The sequence below is a fragment of the Typopeltis vanoorti genome, chromosome 10, assembly GCF_054136105.1.
Source record: "Typopeltis vanoorti isolate ZY-2024b chromosome 10, IOZ_Tvanoo_1.0, whole genome shotgun sequence".
In the NCBI taxonomy this organism is placed as follows: domain Eukaryota; kingdom Metazoa; phylum Arthropoda; class Arachnida; order Uropygi; family Thelyphonidae; genus Typopeltis; species Typopeltis vanoorti.
Window position 1 is genome coordinate 12,046,845 of NC_143558.1, and position 22,594 is coordinate 12,069,438.

A 22,594-nucleotide genomic window follows, 5' to 3' on the forward strand; every position below is an offset into this window, starting at 1 on the left:
GCTTCTCCTGGCATAAACACATCACAACCAATGCATCCTCAGCTTCCAAAAAACTAGGCTTTCTCTTTCACTCAAGACGTTACTTCACTTCAAAACAGCTGTTAACCTTATACAAATTGCAATTCTGCCCAGCTTTCGAATACTGTTCCCACATTTGGAGTGGGGCTCCTAAAAGCTCCCTCAAAATCCTTGACTCAATACAGAGGAGAGCAATTAGACTGATAAATGATCCATATCTTACCAACTCACTCCTCCCACTTTCACATGGATGTTTAGTCTCTGCAATTTGTATATTCTACAAATATTTTCATGGAAAATGCTCATCTGAAACAATATCAATAATTCCCCCACTCTGTACTAAACCCATTGGAACACGTACAGCCACCTCCCAACTTCACAGTACACCTTTAAACCCATAGAACAAGTTTCTTTTCTTCCTCTTTCATCCCTGTTACTGCTGTACTGTGGAACAGTCTTCCCCCTGAGGTATTTCCCAAGGAATACAATATACAGTCTTTCAAATTGAATGTCAACAAGTTCCTCCTTTACCCAACCCATTACCCATATACCGTACTAAAGTACTATAGGTTGACTAGCCAACCTCTAGTATATGGGCCCAAAATTATTTAAAAAAATAAATAAATAAAAAAATTAAAAATTAAAGATTATAATCTTTTCTGGGACACTGTCTCCCCCATATACAACCTGTGGTATGATTCAGGTAACAAATCTGCTATCCATCCCTACCTTCCCCACATTATACACTGTTATATTTTTTGGTCGTTGTTATATTGTTGTTTCTCTCTAATTTCATATTTTATATACTTCATTAGCGTCTATTATCTTTTTTTGTGTGTAGCCTAACTAGATTCCACCTAGGGATATTTCCTTTTCAGATACTGGCAAATTTATATTTATACTGCGCCAGCCAGTATCCTATAACAGGAATTTTATTCAAGTTCAGAGAAATATTCCTAGATTCACTGGCATACACTCTAACACACACTTAAACAGATATCGGTACTGCAGTCGTGACCAATGATCTATTACTTAAACATAGATATCTATAATTTCTCCCGCTATGGTTCTAATTTTATAAGTGGTAATTGATATCTCGAATTCAGGCATGACTCAGGCATATGCAATAAAACATGTCTATTGGAACTAAATGACAATTACAACTAAATTGAATCAAATTACTAAAACTTCTAAATCTCTTGCTAAGTTAAATCTCATGCTAAGATAATTAAACAATTCTAAATTAATTAAGTTCACCTAGACAGATCAAACTGTTAATCACACAGAACAATAGAAAGCAATGACAATATTATACTAAATTAAGATTCTCTCATGCATGCTATTCATAGAGTACATACTATACAACTTGTTGCTTTCTCAGTTAAGGTTATCTACTAAATAAAATACACTTATTACTTCAGTCACATACAATTAGATTCGTTCCTGACAATTCTTTGTCCAACAGAATTTTACTGTCTCAAATACAAAATCTTATCCAAGTTCTCTAAAGGATTGTTCATTTTACTTAATCAAACATAAATTTCAATCTTCTATCACTTCCGTAACATATAACAAAGATCTCTACATTACCCAGTTCTTTCCGAAGGTCTATTAACTACCACGTGTTGTTCTGGTCATCCTTTGATCGGCTATCTCAGCACCTGGCCTTTGGCTACATCATCCTTTCTACTGCTGCCAGATTCGAACTATTTTCTTCCGTGACTGAGGGCTATCTCCACTCCTTTCCGATGGGACAACCAGCGATTGGCACACTTTCTGCATAGGCTGATGATTCGCGTACGGCTATGTGTGGAATCTTGTTCAGCATAATCTGGAAAACAGCCCGCTGTCCAACATCATTGAACCCTGGCTCGTCCTTTCTCCGACCACCGGTCAAGAATCCTCAAGATGAAATCCGGAAAAAAAAAGCCTTGCAATATGGCATGCATTGCCTTATATTCCATGTTCTGGCGCCCTCTTTTTGTTGTATCCTTTTTTTCCACACAACCCTTAGTTTTAATGCCCTTAAGATGATCCCTACTCTCCCTATTGCTGTTAGGTGCTGTCTTTAAGGAAAGAGCGCTTACATTATTTTCCGCGTATGCTGTAGCCTCCGGCGTTATGACCGATACGTGCGTTTCAGACACGACCTTTGCACTGTTACTCATGACCTGTCTGTCGACTTACGTCATTTGAGACAGATTAATAGGACACAAATTTAACCTAATATTTCTTTTACATCATTAATTTGTACACATTTCTCTAGTTTAGTTTTCCGTTTTTGACTACAAATGTTTCTAATACAATTCACATATTAATACGCATTCTCTTATACAAACAAACAAGGTCTTATTACTTTCTGCTGGTGGGCAGGTATTATTTTAAATTAGTTAAAATTTTCATGTTAGATTCTGAATGAACAAGTTCTTAGAAAATTCTCCATTCAGGATCTAACAACACTAACTTGTCATATGGCAATTATCAAAGGCCAAAAATATCACTGTATGTGAGTGTCTCCCTTATCTACATTTGTCACCATCATAAAATTCAAGTACTTCAAAAACATGTCTTTATTTTTTGTGCAGGCACTATTTTGCCTTCATTTTTTTAGACCTGATATAGCCATTGTTCTGTGAAGTTTGCCGTTTTTAAATTTTGGCATATATACTTCGTTTCGCTGCTAGTGTTTGAAATTTCAAAAATGTCCATAGTCATACAAGAAAAGTTAATTCCAAGGTCAAGTTTTATAGTCAAATTTTCCTAAGTAGATACTCTCCAAAAAGTAAGCATAAAAAAGGCTTAAATGTTTGGTGTTATTCATAACAGTGCTTCATAGTATAAACACGACCAAAGAATTGTAATTGAAAAGGAATGAATGCCTTAACAAGGCACCCTTTAGGGGGAAGAGATAAAAATGCAGTTAATTCAGAAAAGTCAGGATAAATGGGGTCACATATGAGTCTCCCACATTTTTGACAAATTAACCCCCCCAACTGGCTGAGGTGGATGAAATAGCCAGACCTCACTAGCTTTTTTCATGGATCAAGACTTCATCAGCATTCTACCTTTTATCATGCCGTTACCTTCCTCCGCCATTAATCCTGTTACGGCTATCGGGGAGCCATTAGTGGATTAACTGTTGGTGAGTGACCTTTGTGTCACCTGTCTTTACATCTATTGTGTTACTTGGAATTTCCTTTTCTGTCCTAAGATATTTAACCTTTTTTGACTCTAAAATGATTTACTGTGTCTCTTCCCAAAAATCGAAACGAATTTCACATGTGCAAAAATACTCAATCCTGAAATGACCAACGAAATGCCTTTGCAATGAATCTATTTAGGAATAGTAAATTTAATGTATTTTATTCTTCAAATCAGTGCACCGGAAGAGTTGCACTGATTATTCTTTCAACTTTACTTATAATATAGAAACAATTTTTTTTTGCGAATTTTCAAAGGTTTGCTTTGAAAATATTATGTCAAATATTTATATTTTTAAATAATATTTAGTAAAATAAATATGACCTTTTGCTTTCTTTCCTAGCAAAATACCATTATATGGAATCACCACATTTCAGTTTTAGAAACAATTTTTTTTTGTTTTGTCTTTATGAACAACAAATGTTAAATTGCATTACTTGGTTTCGATTGCAAGTCTTTTTGGTATCAAAAATTTATATCTAATGATATAAATTTTTGATATTTTAGCAATGATTCTTCGGCATAGTTTTTTTTTTTTTTTTTTTGTATTATGAACATTATGATAATATCCAGTGCATATCCTCGTAGATATGTTAAAAATATAATATAAAAGATATCATATACAAAATGATTCAAAATTTTTACTCGTTTTGAAGATTTTTTAATGCTTATCCCCCCACCCCTTATCCTCTCCTGAAACTCAATTGCATAACTACTCTAAATTTCTACAGGTTTGAAAGCTTTTCTAGACGTATTCAAAATCTATTACTTCATTTTACCGTTTTGACAAAAGCAATACGGCAATAAGATTGTTGTACCATGAAGCTTCTAATTCTGAACTATTTCTTTGCAAGCTAAAATCAGCTATTCTACTGTCTGCTGAAATTAATTGAAATTTTAGAAATAATATGCTATATTTTCACCATGCAAAATTGTTCAGTAATAGTATTTTATAAGAAAGTTCAGTAGTAGTATTTTTGTTTGTTTTTCTTAAAAAAATCTAAATATTACTACTTCTACTGCTGGTTGCTATTTCTGAAATAATCTACATCTTAGAAGTACTTGATAATATCCTCTTAGCTGGAGGAAAAGCTAAAGGCTTATTACTCTCACTGCTATTGAGAAAGAAAAGAGAGAACATTAAAGTCACACTAAAGTGCCTCAAGCTGTAATGCAGAATACATCAAGAATGTCTTGTTTCCTTTTCAATTGTTGATTAGCAGATATCCTAACAGAAATACTGACATTTCTTTAACATGCTGATACATTATGCCAAAATAATTTCTTAATTTATAATGATCAGTTTCACTTTTATTATCGAAAAATTATAAATTATTTGATACAATTATCTTGAAAAGAGGATTTGAATTATTTTAAAAGAAAATGAGGCATATTCGTTTCATAATCTTTTTTTTGGGAGGGGGGGGTATAAACTTAGTCAATCTGCAGATATTTCAGAGAATTTATTTTATAAATCATTCGCAAAACAACTGTTACAAACATAAATCACTTGGGGAACATACCCGTTCATTTTAGTGTAAAATAGTAGCAAAGATTTAGCTACTTCAGGAATGTCACGTATCTCACCGAGAAGAAAATGTCGTTATGTCTGCTAATATTAGAACTCTTACATACTGTAAATAATTTTTTCTGACATGATTTCTCTATTAGTTATAATGTAATCAATTTATAGATTTTTGCCTTCTTGCTTTCTCCCATGCTATATGCAGTGATGTCTTCTTTGTACTACAAGAAAAAAGAAATCAGATAACAGAAGAAAAATATGTAATATCTGCTTTCTCATTGGCTGAATTCACAATGTTCTTTCTTTGTGTTTTGAAAAGAAAGTGCAAATGATTTTTTCTTACTATTTTTGCCATTATAACATCTGATATAATTATGATTTGGTTCTGCAATAAAGCTCACAAGGCCATCACTCAGTTTGCTAGAGGCTTGAAAAAAACATACTTAGTCTCATCTCTGATATTAATTTCCCTACATATGGTAATAACGTGATATTGATACCAAAGTCTTGCAGTTGTTGACATGAAAAAGTTTGCACAGAGAAGGCATGAGATATTCCCAATAGTTATCCCTATTTTTATTTTATTTCTTCGAAAATGTACTATAAGCCACTTCAAAAAGGATTAATATGTCATTCTGTGTGTTATAAAAACAACTTAAAAATTCGTCTTGAAGAGGAACTGGAAAGAGTGTTCCAGTTCCTCTTATATTTTATTCCTTCAAAAATATACTATTAGACATTTCGAAAGAACAATATATCATTCTGTTAAAGATACCAAGCAATTTTATAAGCTAGGTTTTAATCCTTTTTCCTAAGTAAGCAAACAGACGAGTAAGTCAAGTTTGCACCTGAACATAGTTCAAGTCTGAGGCAACTCGTTGTAAAGGTGGAGCAAGCTTCGATCACTTTCCTTAGTATTTTCCCCTAATGCAAAACAGATCTCCTTGCGGAGATGTATGATGCTATGCATTAAAGGCAAGGGCAACTACCCAGACCAGTTTCGACCTTTATTGAAGTCTTGTCAGTGGGAGCCAGACCCAAAAATGCCAAGGTTGAAGTAATGCACTTGTCTGTTTGCTTACTTGGGAAAAAGGATTAAAACCTAGCTTATAAAATTGCTTGGTATCTTTAACATAGTATATACCCAAGGTAAAAAAAACTTTCTAAATATATCATTCTGTTTATAAAAACAACTTAAAAAATTCGCCTTCAAGATGAACTGGAAACAGTACCAGTCAGGTAATATTCCTTTCTGCCCAGTAATCAACTATAAGCTAACAGAGATTACTAATCCCCACTGAGAAACAGAACAATAGAACATGACCAGTAAGGCAGCACACTAAAGAGCCTCAAGCAATATCTGAATATTTTACAGGCAGAAATTTCTTGTTTGGTTTCTCCATCTTTCTTTATTCTGATATTGCATTTGTAGGATGACAGTGATTTTAAATATTAATTTCCCCTATTATCCAATATCACATAATTTCCTGATTTATAATAATCAGGAAATAACTGATTTATAATTTGCTAATTTATAATAATCACCACCTAGTTTCTGTATTGAAAAATTAAAGTTATGTAGAACAATTACTAGAGAAAAATAACGAATTAAATAAAAACTGCACCTATGTTTCATAACTGTTTTCGAGTGCGTGATAGTGATGCAGCAAAGGGGGGGGATGTTAAACTATCAAAGGCGAAATAAAGTTCAATTCAATTGTAAAAATATGGAAATGAAATTTCACTGATGCATGTGCATATATAGATTTTGAATGATAGAATATAAGCAAAAGTATCGCTTACTTTAAAAATTGGAGCATAATATCTGAATTATGCAGAAAATATATAAATATCAATTTAAATCATAACTGTTGATTTCATTTTGTAATGACCAATTATACAGGGAAACCAAGAAAGTGAAAGTGAAAAGAACAGTAGATTATTATATATAAAAAAAAATTTAGTGATATGATTAAAGAATTTCATGTTATTCTCTATAAAGCAAAGTCAATCAAGTGCATCCTTCAGGAAATCTGTGAAGTATTATTCGATGATTTTGAACAAAAATAAAGATAATATAATCTGGAATGTCGGTAGCCAGTTTTCTTTTCTTCTTTTTAAATAATATTTCAAATAATTATCGTGAATTAATTTCTTCGAGAACAAAGAAAATGTTTTGTCGAGTAAGCGATTAGAAAAAAATTAGCACAAAAAATTAAAGAGAAATTGGTTCTCCAAGGTAAGGCAATATTTAAGTGAAGAAACTATGCAAGGATCTTTATTTTGTCCAGGCATTAAAACTGTATTGTACAATAAAAAAACAAAAATATAAATAATTTCTATATTTTTAATCTATCAAATATAACTAAGATCCAGTTACCAGCACAGAACAAGGAACTGTATTTCTTGTTCTATGCTGGGCCAAATTACACTTCTTATTCACATTCTTTCAACAGGTGGGCTGAATTATATCCAGATTTAGCTGGACGTTTATAGATATCCTAGCCGTTTGGGAGGTTAGTCATACTTATTGAGGTTAAGGAAGGAGTACTTCATAGCTAATGCTGATTTAGCTCTATGACCTATAATAATTTGCAGCACTGCTGCTTTCTTCCATTTAATAAAGTATGAAGGTACAGTATGTCCAGAGCATAGTTTGCCATATAGATGATTTCCCATGGTTATACTGTTACTATATGCATCCATAATGCAATTAGAATGATGGGCCACTGCATCCTTCAACAGAAAAAATGAATTCTGTTCACATTGCAACAAGAGAAATCTTTATAAGGACTATTTCATAGTCTTCAGGTTTTCAGAATCCCATATTATGGCACCAAGAGAAAACGTGCATATCCGTGTGTTAAAGCTTAAGTGTTGTGAGAGACTCATGTTAGAAGCTTACTAGAGTGAAACAGCACTGAGAAAGGATTAAAATATTAATTCTTCCAATATTTTGTCTCAGTCACTGAGACATCAGGGTGTACAATATGAGATTTGTAACAAACACACAGGCAACACAAAACTAAGTGAAACATGTGTACAAAAGACTCGAGTCCTAACTAGGTGAGGAGTGCTCTTGGGCACCTGTTGAAAGTCTAGGATGTAAACCGGGATCTCAAAGTATGAGTGTTTCCCATATTTTGGGAAGTTTTATGCAACCATATTTATTTAAATTAGGCTGATTTCTGAGAGCTGCTGGAAATCCCAAAAATAGTCTCTCTTCTATGGATACTGTGGTGTTCTTTTTCTAACTGATTCTATGAGTCATGTTTAAAGCATGGTCCACGAGGCCCTATTGACCAATAGTCACAACAGCAGATATGGTCAATCAGGGCTTGTCGACCATGCTTTAGACACGGTTCAGAGAATCAGTTGGAAAAAGCCCACCATGCTTCATCACAATAAATTTAGAAGAGGGAAACTATTTTTGGCATTTCCAGCAGCTCTCAAAAATCAGCCTAATTTAAATAAATATGGTTGCATAAAACTTCCCAAAATACAGGAAACACCCATACTTTGAGATCCTAGTTTACATCTTAGGCTGCCAATAGGTGTCTACAGAGACGTACGTCTTTCGTCCACGTTTCACTTAGTTTTGTGTTACAAGTCTCATATTGTACTCCCTGACAATGTCTCAGTGACAGACAAAATACTAGGAGGATCAAATAATATTTTAAACCTTTCTTAGTGCTGTTTCTTTCACTCCATTAAGTTTCTAACATGGGAAAACACAATTTACAGACAAAAAAAAAAAAAACTATTTGTGGACAGTAATAGCATTATAAATAAACAATATAGTGATATTGTGTGGTGACCAGGATTGAGTAATGTAGATGGCCTATGTGGAGTATAGTGCCCTGCCATAATGAGTCCTTGCACATTTCACATAATAATAACCATCTACCAGTCAACCTTCCATAATTATTATTATTAAAGATTGAATGGTTCTTCTTCTTGCTTATCACATAGCAGACAAATTCTTTCTTTAGATTTAGCCAGCCTCCTAGTTGGCCAAGTGGTCAGCATATCCACTCTCCAGCCAAAAGGCTGTGGGTTCAAATCCTGCCATGGGCATCATCATCAACAACCGTGGGTCCAATGCCCATAGGTGTCTGATGCAATCTTGATATGATTCTTCCATTGCCGTGGGCAACGATGTTTGTAATTATCTGTGACAGTGGTGGTAGTGGTGGACTACCACCACTTGTGATGGCAGTGGTGTTGGTGTAGTTGCAGTTTGTTGTAGTTGATGGATTGAGTGGTGGAGACAGAGTTGTAGAGTAGGTGCTCTTCCTCGATGAGTCTTTGGACTCCCTGGTGGTGTCATGTAATAATAATATTCGAGTTTGTTGGCCTGACTGGTTAATTTCCTCTCCTTTCCTTTTTACTTTACCATACTTGCCACTTTTCTCACCTACATTGTACATATAATCAAATACCATTCCTCAATAACTTTTTCCATACTGCTTGATAAGATTAAGCTGTTCATCCATTTCACTCCAACTTTATTTACTCACCAAACTCTTGGTACATCACACTGCACCACTCACATTTATCCTAACCAATTCCCATGCTTTGTTTGCCCCTTTTCCCCACATCATCTCTTCATACTGATTATAGAGCTTCCCTTAGCAGATATGATGGGAATGTTCCCCTGATTTAACATCTCCCAAACCAGCACTTCATCATCTTGCTAACTTGCAGCAGTGTATTAATAGCTAAGTAAATTTTCATTTATTTTGTTCTTGTGGCATTACTTTCTTATCCTCTTTGTGCCCTAAAGTCCTTTTCTTCCAGATACCTCTGTCCTGGACCACCAGTTCAGCTCTTCTAGCCAGCTAGCCATTCTTTCCTTTTCTGTCATTCTCTGCCAAGTTAGTTGAGGTCTTCCTCTTTCTGTTTTTCTTCTAAGATCCATGTCAAAAACACTCTAGGAATCTCTCTGCTGTCCATGCTTAGAATATGTTCAATCCATTTCCATCTGCATTTAATTTCATCAGTAATACTTTTTTGCACAGTTAGTTTATATAAGTCATTGTTTGTTAAACATTGGGACCAAAATATTTTTAATATTTTATGCAGATTTTGTTTGAAAACTAATTTAGCTTCCTGTTTTTGGTCAGCTTCCATGTCTCTGATCCATATAATAATACTGCTTTAGCAATGAAATTGAAGATCTTTATTTTTGTTTTTCTTGTGGTATTACCAAGTGAATAAAGCTAAAATGTAATATTAATAAATATTTCAATCTCATAAATGCCAGTATAATCACATTTATTAACACAGTAACAAAACTATAACTTCTATAGAAAGGATTATAACTTACACAATAAAAATTTTTTATCCAGCTGCTACAAAAGCATATTATATATATATATAAACTGTCCATTTAGGAATTACAAGGGTGAAAAGGGGAAAAATAAAAAAACTATATACAAACTGAAACTCTTGATGTATACCCCAACACAAATAGGCACACGTACCTTAGGACAACCGTTAACTACCTTGCCCAAAGTAGTTTAGTCAAGATTACAGCATAAAATATAATATTGTAAACGGCATTAGAGTGTATTACAATAAACATATTTGTAATACAAATCCCATCCACAAACGCTTTTAAAAATATAGTAGATCAATACTAGTATGTAGTACTAAATGTTTAGCAAGCTTGTATGTGGACTGTTTATACTATCCACAATAGGGCGTAGGGATATACCTTGTTTGTGGGTTTTAGGTGCTCCATATATTCTGAGTGTTTTAACATGAAAAGGCTTGAGTTCCTTAACTGTTTCTTTTTGGCCAGGAAGTGACTTTTTTCAATAATTTGAAAACCTAATTCTTTTGATAGTTAGTTGGATCATGATTTATAATTTCATATATAGACTGGTCTTGTAAAAGTATGTGCATTTTGCTTTCTTATTCAGCTAAATTCATCACCATAGTTGCATTATCTTTGTCTGCTTTAGTTATAATAATGTGGTATTAATGTATTATTATAATTTATATTATATATTATAATAATGCAAAATGAAAGCTTAGGAAAGACCAAAAAATTCAATAAAAAGAAAAAACTGAAGATCTGGGATGATACAATCAAAGCAATAATCAAAAAGAAAAAAAGAAGCCTATCACAAATGGTTAAGCAGTAAAAGATTAAAGATGAAATAGAATATAAAAGAATAAGAGTCATAGCTAAAAGAGAAGTCAGAAAAAGGCAGAGAATCATGGAACAAATTTGTTTCTAATATAGAACATGATTTATATAAAATAAGACCTAATGTATATAAGATTTTGAAACAGTTAAATGCAGATACCAAAGAAAACATAAAATTAAACACCGAATTGAAATTAGAAGAATTTCTAAATTACTACACAGAATTGTGGACAGACAAATATTTTAAAAAAAAACAACTGGCAAACAATTAACAAAAATGAAAAGGAAATAACTAAAGAAGAATTAGAAATCAGCCTGAAAGAAACAAGAAATGGAAAATCACCTGGAGAAGATAAGCTAGGTTCAGAACTATATAAATACGCAGGAACAAGATTCAAAGAAAGACTCAAATTATTTTTAAATAAAATTTATTCAACTGGTATCCCCCCGCCCCCAACAGAATGGAAAAAAGCACTTGTGATTCCTATCTTTAAAAAAGGTAATAGAGATGACCCTAAAAACTATAGAGGTATCAGTATACTAAATTCCTATAACAAAATATATAGCAGAATCTTAAATAGCAAACTAATGAAATATTCTGAAAACTTTATTTTAGAAGTACAGAATGGATTTAGAAAAGGACGATCATGTATAGACCTGGACTTTTGCCTAAAATTAATAATAGAGAAAAGAAGAGAATACAATTTAGAAACACATATTGAATTTATTGACTTTGAAAAAGCATTTGACAAAGTTAAAAGAAACATTATTTAACATATTAAAAGAAAGACAAATACCAAATAATATCCTAAAAGCTATCACAAGTATATATGAAAATAATCAAATACAAATAAGATTAAATCACGAGCTATCATATACGAGAGAGATAAACCAAGGGCTCCGACAGGGATGTCCCCTCTCAGCAACTCTTTTTTAATATTTACTTAAATGAAATAATAATAATAAAATGGAATAAAAATATACATCAAGGAATTAAACTTTCTCCTACAGTGAACTTAAACACCCTCCTTTTTGTCGACGACCACATAATAATTACAAATTCTGAAGATAACTTACAGAAAGCCATTTTAGATCTAAATGAGATATCCAAAGATTATGGTATGATAATATCAACAGAAAAATCAAAAACTATGGCCTTTAAAGGACAAGATCCAGCAAGAACTAAAATAGTAATAGATAACAAGATCTTAGAACAGGGGAATTCATTTAACTACCTAGGATGTATGATCACATATGAAAATGAAAAAGATATAAAAGTAAAAATTGCAAAATATTTAAAAATAACAGGTGTAATTAACTCTATATTTAAACCAAACCTAGTTCAAAAACAAACCAGACTAAAAGTATACAATACATTAGCCCTACCAATCTTAATGTATGGAAGCAAAATCTGGACAATAAAACAAAAAGACAAACAAAGATTAATAACAGCAGAAATGAAGTTTATGTGAAAAACTGCAGAGTATACCCTATTTAATCACAAAAGAAACGAAGAAATTCTTTCAAAATTTCTTCGTTTCTTTTGTGATCAAATAGGGTATACTTTGCAGTTTTTTAAACCAAGAATGTAATAGAAAAAATTAAAAAATATAAACATAAATGGATGGAACACATTCAAAGAATGAAAACAGAAAGATTACCAAAACAAGCCTTAAAGTACAAGCCATTAGGAAAAAGAAAACCAGCCGTCCTCTTAAACAATTCAACGATGACTTCTAAGGCCGGAACAGGCCATGCTAGGCCTAAATCCTTGATACACGTGATGATGATGATGATAATGCAATGGATGCATTATGAAAATTGCTATATGTATGCACTGAAAAATGTGAAAGAATTGTGGACTGTTTGGATAAGAAGGAAAGCATTACTGTATGTGAAAAGTGTCCTGATAGATTACAGCGATTAGAAATGGGAACAAGCATCAGGACCCACAGTAGAAGAGTTAGGCAAGAGTTAGTGAAAATGAAAAGTGAAATGAAACATCTGGAAGAGGATATTAAACATTTAAAGGAGATGGTGGCTGATGATAATAAGAAGAAGGAAATTAGTATTACGAAGAGAGTCAAAGGATAGTTGTATATCGTTGTATGGGGACTATCATTAGAAGTGTGATGACGAATAAAGTGCACAAAACATGCTTTCCTAGTGGAATAATGAAGCAAATAACTGATGCAATACAGGAAAGGAAAGACTAGGCATCAAAATTAGTGGTAGTCATTTCCCCAACAAATGACTTAGTTGGGGAAAAAAAGATAGACAAAATGTTGATAAAGACTTGAGGAAGTTGTTGTAGCAGATAAAGAATAGTGTTGTTGGAAAAGTCATAGGCATGTTGCCTAGATATGAAAACAGTTAATCAGGTAGAAGAGCAGAGATAATGAATAGTAAGAAGACTGAGTTATATCTTAAGAGTGAGGCAAAGGAGATTCAATTTGTAAATCTGTGGAGTGAAGTTGAAGGATGGGAACGGTCACCACTCAGACTGGTTTCAACCTTTATTAAGGTCACATCATTGGAGCGAGACCCAGAAATGATACCAAGGATGAAGTAATGCAGAAGTCATATTTCCATATACAAATAGTCAAAAGGTGTCACACCTTATTACTAAAATTTTAGTAGTCTGATATCAAGAATATAATTTATAGCACAACCAAGAGGAAAAAAATTTCAACATCTATCTCTAATCCACAGTATTTTAGTAATAAGGTGTGACACCTTTTGCTTACTTGTATATGGAAATATGACTTCTGCATTACTTAAACATTGGTATCACTTCTTAGTCTTGCTCCCACTGATAAGACCTCAATAAAGGTCGAAACTGGTCTGGGTAGTGGCCCTTCCCATAATACTATCTTCTGGGATACTAAGGCAATTGATGTGGAGTCATCAGTCTCTATATATAAGTAGTCCATTTTGAAGTTATTTCAAACTTTGTTTGCTTACATTTAAATAAAGGATGAAACTAAGAATATAATTTATTCAACAATGAAAACATGTAAACTACATATACATGATATAATGACAAAGTAGCCATTTTGACTTCAAATGGAGATCATTCATTGTTATCCTGGGAGGTGTCAGTCATATTGAATCCTAAGGAAGGAAAAAAAAAAAGGTTAAAGTTAAAAGGATCAAGTAGTCATCAAGCATGAGAAAAAAAAAGAACCTGTTGCAGAGGGAACATAAGGTGAAGTATGACTATCAAGTTCATGAACAGTACAAGACATAGGCAAGAAAGGTAACTGGTGTTGCACAAAAGGAAAAATCACATTCAGATGAAATTAGCTGAGCATGCTAAAGGGAATTCCAAAAAGTTTCTTTCACTATGTAGTGAGTTAAAAAAGAAAAATGATTATGGAAAGATATCTCTGATTTCTGCTGGTACGATGGTAACAGAACCTGAAGAAATGACTGAATTAAGGAATGATTATTTTATGAAAATTTATCAGGATGAAATTAAATTAAGTGGCTGATGAAACATGCAATGATGCAATCTTTGTGGTTGATGGATTGGAGGTACTTGGAATACTGCAAAATATCAATGTGAAATCTTCCATGGGATTAGATGAGATTTCAGCACATGTGTTGCATGAACAGTGCATGGAACTTGCAGGAGGATGGAAGGAAGGTATGATTGTTCCATTAACCTGCTACCGGCCAGGACGTATATATACGTCCAAGTTACCATGAATGCGAAGTGTATATTAAAATTGTAATACCAATGATATTACATTGAAATATATGATGGATACAAAGCGCATGAGGATGCGTATTTGATCCATAATGGCCAGTAAGGGTGGTTAAATAAAGGCAGATTTAAAAGTTCAAAAATGGGTGGATAATAAGAATTTCATCCTTTTTTAAGAGACAATACATCTTTGTTAAAAGGATGGCTTGCTTCAGCAAGTTCCTTGGTTTCTATAATAAAATAATGATGCCAGAGATGGATAAAAGTAATGCATATACTGTGATATTGATGGACTATGAAAAAGCATTTGATGGGATACTAACAAGAATCTGTTAAGTAAGCTGCAGTGAATAAAGGATACTGGGTTGGTGAGATGGGTAAGTGAGTGGTTGTCAGATTCATAGATCAGAAGAGTGATAGTGTACCACAAGGGTATGTTTTTTGGTCCACTGATGATGATGCCAAGCTGAGAAGAGCAATAGTAAATGAAAGTGATGTAGCAATCCTGCAAGATGGTTCAAATAACTAACATTATGGGCAAAAGATAATGGTTTTTCTTTTAATGTCGCAAATATCAAGTCATGCACTCTGATTTCATAAAGTGTCACTGTGTGTATTCTATTGATGGGATTTCACAGCTGGAAATTGATGAGGATAGGGATCTGAGAGTTTCAGAGGCCATATTGGAAAAATTGGTAAAAGAGCAGATCACTTGAATGCAAAAAATAAACTGCCTAATATGGAAAAGGAAGTCATTATTCCTCTTTATAAGATTGATATGTCTTCATCTTGAGTTTTATGCTCAGTTTTGCTTGACTTGGTTTCTTGGGGATGTTGAGAGGAATCAAAAATCAGTAATCAAAGTAATTGGTAATTCAGACTATGGAAATGTTCCAAATGAAAATAGATTGAAGACATGTGGGTTACAAAAATTGGCAGATGGACAAAAAAAGAGGGAGGAGATATGATAGAAATATACAAGCTGTTAAAAAGATTTTATTGAATAGAGGTGGGTCAAGTTTTATGTATATAGCAGGTGAGAAAAGAACAAGAGGCCATCACTGGAAGCTGAGTAAAGCTGCAATTTGCATGGATATGCGGTTTAGATTTTGCTATGAAGGTGGTTGTCAGTGCTTTGTTGGTGAATCAGTTTGAGAAATGATAGGTATTGTGCTTATTTTGTGCTTCCCATGGTGAGATTTTGATCGCATTGTGCAGGTGTGAGAGGTATATTGTGAATGTCTGTAGGCCTCCCACAATGCGTCTTTGGACTCCATGAAGATACCCGTTTAATAATAATAATCGCACCTCCATAGAATCTAAACTCATTGCAGGCAGTCCCACTCTCAAACACAGCTCCTCACATCGTGACTTAAATGTCATCATCATCATACGTATCAAGGATTTAGGCCTAGCAAGGCCTGTTCCGGCCTAGCAAGGCCTGTTCCGGCCTTAGAATTCATCGTTGAATCGTTTAAGAGGACGTCCTGGTTTTCTTTTTCCTAGTGGCTTGTACTTTAAGGCTTGTTTTGGTAATCTTTCTGTTTTCATTCTTTGGACATGTTCCATCCATTTATGTTTATATTTTTTAATTTTTTCTTAAATGACTTAAATGTATAATAGTAATATATCACTCATTCATACGGGAAAAAAAAAATTATCCACAGCATAACGAATTCGTCTACGGATGACTGCGTACAACTTTCATTCCTATTCAATCGCGGTAAAATAATAATAATAATTCATTCATAATTCTTGGAAGTTTCCGTATACCCTGTTTCGACTAAACTCCCGTCAAAAAAGTTTGCATCGTCTTGTTAATGACAAATGATATTGAAATACCCAAGCATGCATCTATCATACTCACCAGTGTTAAAAATCTGATAATAGTCCACTATTCTATGCGAAAATAACTCATTCTATGTTACACAACTTGAAATTTTCATTAATTCGACTAATACCTACAAAATAAAATAATTCAACTTGCAAATCTCATTAGAACTTACCCCAAGCGGCGAAAATATAAATTGATCTCTAACTAAGAAATAAATAAATAGAAGCATATCCCAGTTGTGTCTGTGTTACACCAATAGATGTATCGTAATAATAATAATTATTATTATTATTATTATTACGATAATAATAATAATTATTATTATTATTATTATTATTATCAAGAATTGCGGAAAGAAGTAAACACACTCAAGTATCAAATGGAACACATGCTACAAAAAGAAAGGGGAAAAAAAACTTCAAATTGAGGGAATAACCAAAGAAAATACAGAAGACTTAACCAACATAATGCAACTGATCGGCAGCAAAATTGGAATTCAAATCGCAACCACAGATATCACCTATATCAACCGAGGCCCACAAAAAAATAAAGAGAGACCGCCACGAATCATCGCTCGTTTTACCAACAGAAATCTGAGAGACTCCATTCTTACAGCAAGCAAGAAAACAAGGCCGACAACAACGATCCTAACTGATAAGAAACTCCCAACACCAATCTATATAACGGAACACTGGACTCCATACTTCAAAAATCTTCTATACCAGGCAAGGAAGACAAAAACAGAGAAAAACTACAAGTTCTTGTGGACAAAGAATTATCAGATATTTTTGAGAAAGAATGAAAACACTCGAGTATACATAATTACAAGTGAATCCGACTTACACAGCCTACCAATAAAAAACACTAACTTTTCACATCCTTAAGAATAAGATTAGAACTCATTTAAAAACTATATAATGGAGATCTCAAACATAGGCGAACATATCCAGTCAGACAACATAAACTTCAAGGTCTTTGACTCTTTGAAGAAATGGTCAGACAACATTTCCACCAACACCAACTTCACTATCATACAAACATAAGAAGTATAAAAAAACACTGGCTTACATTGATAACACAGCTCAATTATACCATGATGAACATAGATGCGCTAATACTGACCGAAGTTGCAATAAACGACACAGAAATTTACGCATACAACATAAATAATTATCAAACCTACAACTTATGCAGACCAAAAAAAAGAGGAGGTGGCATTTATCAAAGAAAAATACAATGTAACAGAAAAACAAACTCACTTCGAACATGCGGAAACACTAATTTTAGAACTCGCAAATAGCCACAATAGTATCAAATACACAATATACAGACCCCCAGATAATAATCCACTCAGTTTTCTTCACGAGTTAGAAACATGGCTAAGCGGCATCGAACCGCGTACAGCACACAGGCTCATCCTAATAGGAGACATTAACATAAATACTCTTGACCACGCTTCTTCAACCACTAACACATATCTTGATATACTAAGTCAGTACAACATAAACCCTACCATTAACTCCCCAACAAGAGAAGAAATACTCAATAATTCACTAACACAATCATGCATTGATCATATCAATATACGGGCTCCCATCCATACATATACATCATCAGTAATTAACGTAAAAATTGCCGATCACTACTATGTCTCAACTTCGTTTTATTACGTTTCCTATCCCCCCTCTCACCACCACAAGTCGACAAAACTCGATCATACTAAAGAGCATTGTCGATAACCAAGTAAAAAATACAGATTGGAATTCCCTACTTAAAATAAACGATCCTGTAACATTATACGAGAATGTTCAACTAAAGTTCACAGACATATACAAAAAAGCAACAAAACCTAAACAACCGAGGCGACAAACAGACAACAATCCATGGATAAATGACGACATACTAAATACTATTACTGAAAAAGAAAATCTATGGAAAAAACTTAAAAAGTCACCCAGTAACACACATTCACAAACCTTATACAAAAACACAAGAAATAAACTAACAACAAAAATTCGTAGGACAAAACGACACTACTACTTCCAAAAATTCATGGAATATAACGTAATATAACATGGAATATAAACATGGGCTACACTCAAAGAATTAGTAACCCGAAAAAAGAAAACTTCAACACAAGATTTTATTGCAAAAAGCTTCGGTCAGGACACAAACCAAGAGGAATTAGCAGACTCATTCAACCATGCTTTCACAAACAACATCACACAACTCAAAAAAGACAAACTACCAACGATCAACAAAAAACTACCAACACAAAGTCAACAACAAACGATGTATTTTCCACCCATAACAAAACAGGAACTGAAAGAAGCACTCCTAAAACTAAAACCAAAGACCACTCCAGGAATAGACAAAATAAGACTCACAGACCTTATAACACACTTTGAACAAATAAATCCAATACTTTTGAAACTCGTGAACATAATATTCGAGGCATTATTCCACAACAACTAAAAACTGCAGTAATTACGCCAATATACAAACACGGCAAAAGAAACGATACTCAGAACTACAGACCAATAGCTACACTACCAGTCATCTCAAAAATTTTAGAAAAAATAACACACACCAGACTACAGAACTATTTACAGAAGTACAACATCATCTCACAAAACCAATACGGCTTTCAGAAAACAAAAAGCACCATTACTTTATTAGAAGACATCGCCGACACAATAAACAAAGCTCTCGACAAAAACAAGTACACCATCCTTATACTGCTGGACCTAACCAAAGCATTTGACAAGCTTGAACATGACATACTACTCACCAAACTATACTCAATAGGTATAAGAGGAACACTGCATACATGGTTCAAGAACTACATCTCAAACAGAACATAAGTAACAAAAATAGGTACATGTCACAGTCGGAGTATACAAGTAAAACACGGTGTACCTCAAGGTACCATATTATCACCCACTCTATTCAACATATACATTAACGATGTTCATAACATATCCATAAGAAGTCAAATATTTCAATAGGCAGATGACACTGCATTACTAGCAATCCACACAGACATTAACACAGCTCTCTGCAAAGCACAACAAGACCTAAACGAAATCACAACATACTTCCACCAAAACGCAATTCTAATCAACGGCACCAAAACACAGATGTTGAAAATACACAACCCAAGAATCATACGCCCCGCATCACTATCGATACATTGTCACACATACCGCTGCATTAACAACAAAAATACCTGCCAGTGTTCAGAAATCAAACCTGTAACACACGCAAAATACCTCGGTCTCTATATAGATTCCCACCTTAAATGGACAAAACATATAGAATACTTCACACCAAACTGCGGATCATCGCAGCAAAACTCTTCCAAGTTAAAAACATTATTCCACCCAACACAAAAAAACTTCTATATCACGGTATCTGCGAATCCCTCCTCAGATACGGAATAACAGTCTATACAAATACATCAAACAGCCACCTAACAAAATTAGAAACACTACACAGGAAAATCGTGTCAACAGTGATCTGGACACCTTACACGCAACAACCAATATCCGACAAGCACATGGCGATATACAGAATTGCATTAAAAACCTGAAACACTACATGACATTAACAAGGAATTATTTCAACATCATCTATCGAAACAACAGAGATACATATAACACGACCTACAACAACTCTCTACATCCCTACACCCTTCAACAACTCATACGGTTCTTTTGTGAGATCACATCAGATACCCACGGAACTCAACAACCTACCAAGAAAGTTAAAACACGTAGATAACTACAGAACATTAAAAAACGAACTCTGGAAAATATACCAACAAAGTTAAGAAACCATTAACACTAATATACACATCACAAATCACTAGCATCCAATGCCTACATCCCATACATAAACTAGCAACAACACAAATAGTGAAGGCTAAATCTCACTCTCTTCATAAAAGCTAACCCAAGCTTCGAAGTAGGTGGGATTAACTAGCCTCACTCATCTACCAGTAATCTTTATAAGCAAATGCAGAAATTTGTATGTATAATCATTCTTTCTCAAACTTAAAAAAAATAAAAATAAAAATTTTTAAAAATAAAAAAAATAAAAAATTATACAAAAAATTCTGTATAATCTTCATTGTTAATATTAGGAGAACATGCGTTGTAGATACATAATATAAAGGCAAAAAAAGTATTATTAAAAATTTTAATTGAAATCCAATGTAGGAATTGCAGCACTTAGTGCTGAACTCTGTAAAATTATGAGATGCAATGTCACACATGATGTTTATTGTATGTATAAATATTTTAGCAATCAATAAATTATTATTATTATTATTAAAAAAAAAATACGGGCATCTCCATGGAGTGAGAAGACTCATTGCGGGAAACCCAAATTATCCACACAATATCTATCTAACATTAAGGCTCCTTAAGGATATTGACAGAAGAAATATTTTGGTTACATTGAAAGGATGGAAATAGGACTTCTTAGAACAGTAATAGAAGGTAAAATTCCGAAAAAGAGAAAGGGCCAGACCGTCCATGAGATGGATGGATGGATGGATGGGGTGTTTGGAGTGACTGATCTTCAGAGAGTTGAAGCCTCCAGAAAAGCATACAACAGGACTACATTACGAGGCTTGGTGTGGCACATCACCAAGCATCTGAGTGACCATACAGGATCTCTGAATGCCCAGTGAACAGATGATGATGATGATGTCTATCGTACTTCCTCTTGAACTCATTGACAGACGAAGTACTCACAGTTCAGTCAGACAACGTGTTCCATTCACTCACCACTCTACAAGCGAAAAATCTAGTCCTCACACCATTATTAACCCCACTCTTACTTAATTTCCATCACTGCCCCACTGCTAAAATATTTCCCCTGCATCAGTCTTATAAAAACGTTTTAGTAACTTAAATATTTCTATAATAATAATAATAGTAGTAGCAATAATAATCGCATATTTCAAAGTACAATAGTCTACTTTGAAATAGAACACTGTTCCAAAATAAACATGCTTGCTACTAGCACAACAAATGTTTACATATTTCATAATAAATTTCTTTGTCATACAAGGACATCATCTAAGAGTAACTATAGGCCCAAGGGGGTTTTAAAATGCATGTACACGAATGCCTGAAGTATATCAGAAATAAAGGAGAGGAGTTTTTAGCATTGTCAGCTCAACTTGGCCAAAAGTTATTGGCATCAACAAGACCTGGTTGTCAGATGATGATGTAGTTACAGGGATAGAATGTAATGGATATTGTATTTTCTGAGAAGATAGAGGAAATAGGGTAGGAGGATGGGTATTATTAATGACAACTGAAGAACTTCAATCAAGATAAATAGAAGTAAGGTAAAATTGTAGATCTGATGGAAAATATCTGGTGTGTGAAAGAGAAGCCAATAGGATAAAATATATTGTTGCTGCTATAGACCTCGGGGAGGGGGGGTCGGAAGAAAATGTGGGCAACATGCATCAACAGATTAGCCCAATGAGTGCAAACCGAGCAATTGCCATAGGAGACTTCAATTATGGTGATATAAAATGGAAGGAAGAAAATGCACATGGCAAAATGGAAACAGAATTTATTGAGTTCCTAAGGGTAATTATCTGAAACAGCAAGTGATGGAAAGGACCAAGGGATTGAGAGTGTTGGATATGGTAATAGCATCAGAAGATCTATCTGTAACTGCAGTAGCAGCTCTACCTCCGATCGTTGAAAGTGACCATGTAGACCATGCAGTGATGACATTCATGTAGACCATGAATGTCATCACTGCATGGAAAGTGGTCAAGGGTTGTTTAAGTGTCCGAGTGCAAAACGAGGGTCAGGAATATAAACCTTGGAGGGATTGAGTGATAGCAATATAAAGCAGGAGCGGCAAAAGAAAGCATTGTGGAAGGAATATAAACAAAGTGAGTTAGCCGATCTCATACGCGGAGAGGTTTTTTCCTCCTAAAAACTCGAGTTTTTCATCTCGCATGCAGGTAAATCGGCTTTCAGAACACACGCAATTAACAGATAAAAATACTGGTGGTGGTGGTGGTGGTGATGATGGGCAGTAGATGGCGTTGATGGTCGTTGTGTGTAGTATTATTGGATAAGTAAGTAGTAGGGGAGATGATTAGATGTATGGAGC

General features: G+C 34.0%; 1 protein-coding gene across 2 annotated transcripts in view; it reads right to left on the reverse strand.

Annotated features, from left to right (window-relative positions):
• The window catches only part of LOC150102174 (p53 and DNA damage-regulated protein 1-like), a 146,809-nt gene extending 130,200 nt beyond the window's left edge, over positions 1-16,609 (reverse strand). The window contains exon 1 of one of the 2 annotated variants that reach the window (XM_090399248.1): positions 16,478-16,609. The gene's annotated coding sequence lies outside the window, so the exon portion shown is untranslated. The remainder of the gene's footprint in view (positions 1-16,477) is intronic. The other variant, XM_090399246.1, reaches the window with a different exon arrangement.
• Positions 16,610-22,594: the final 5,985 nt, after the last annotated feature.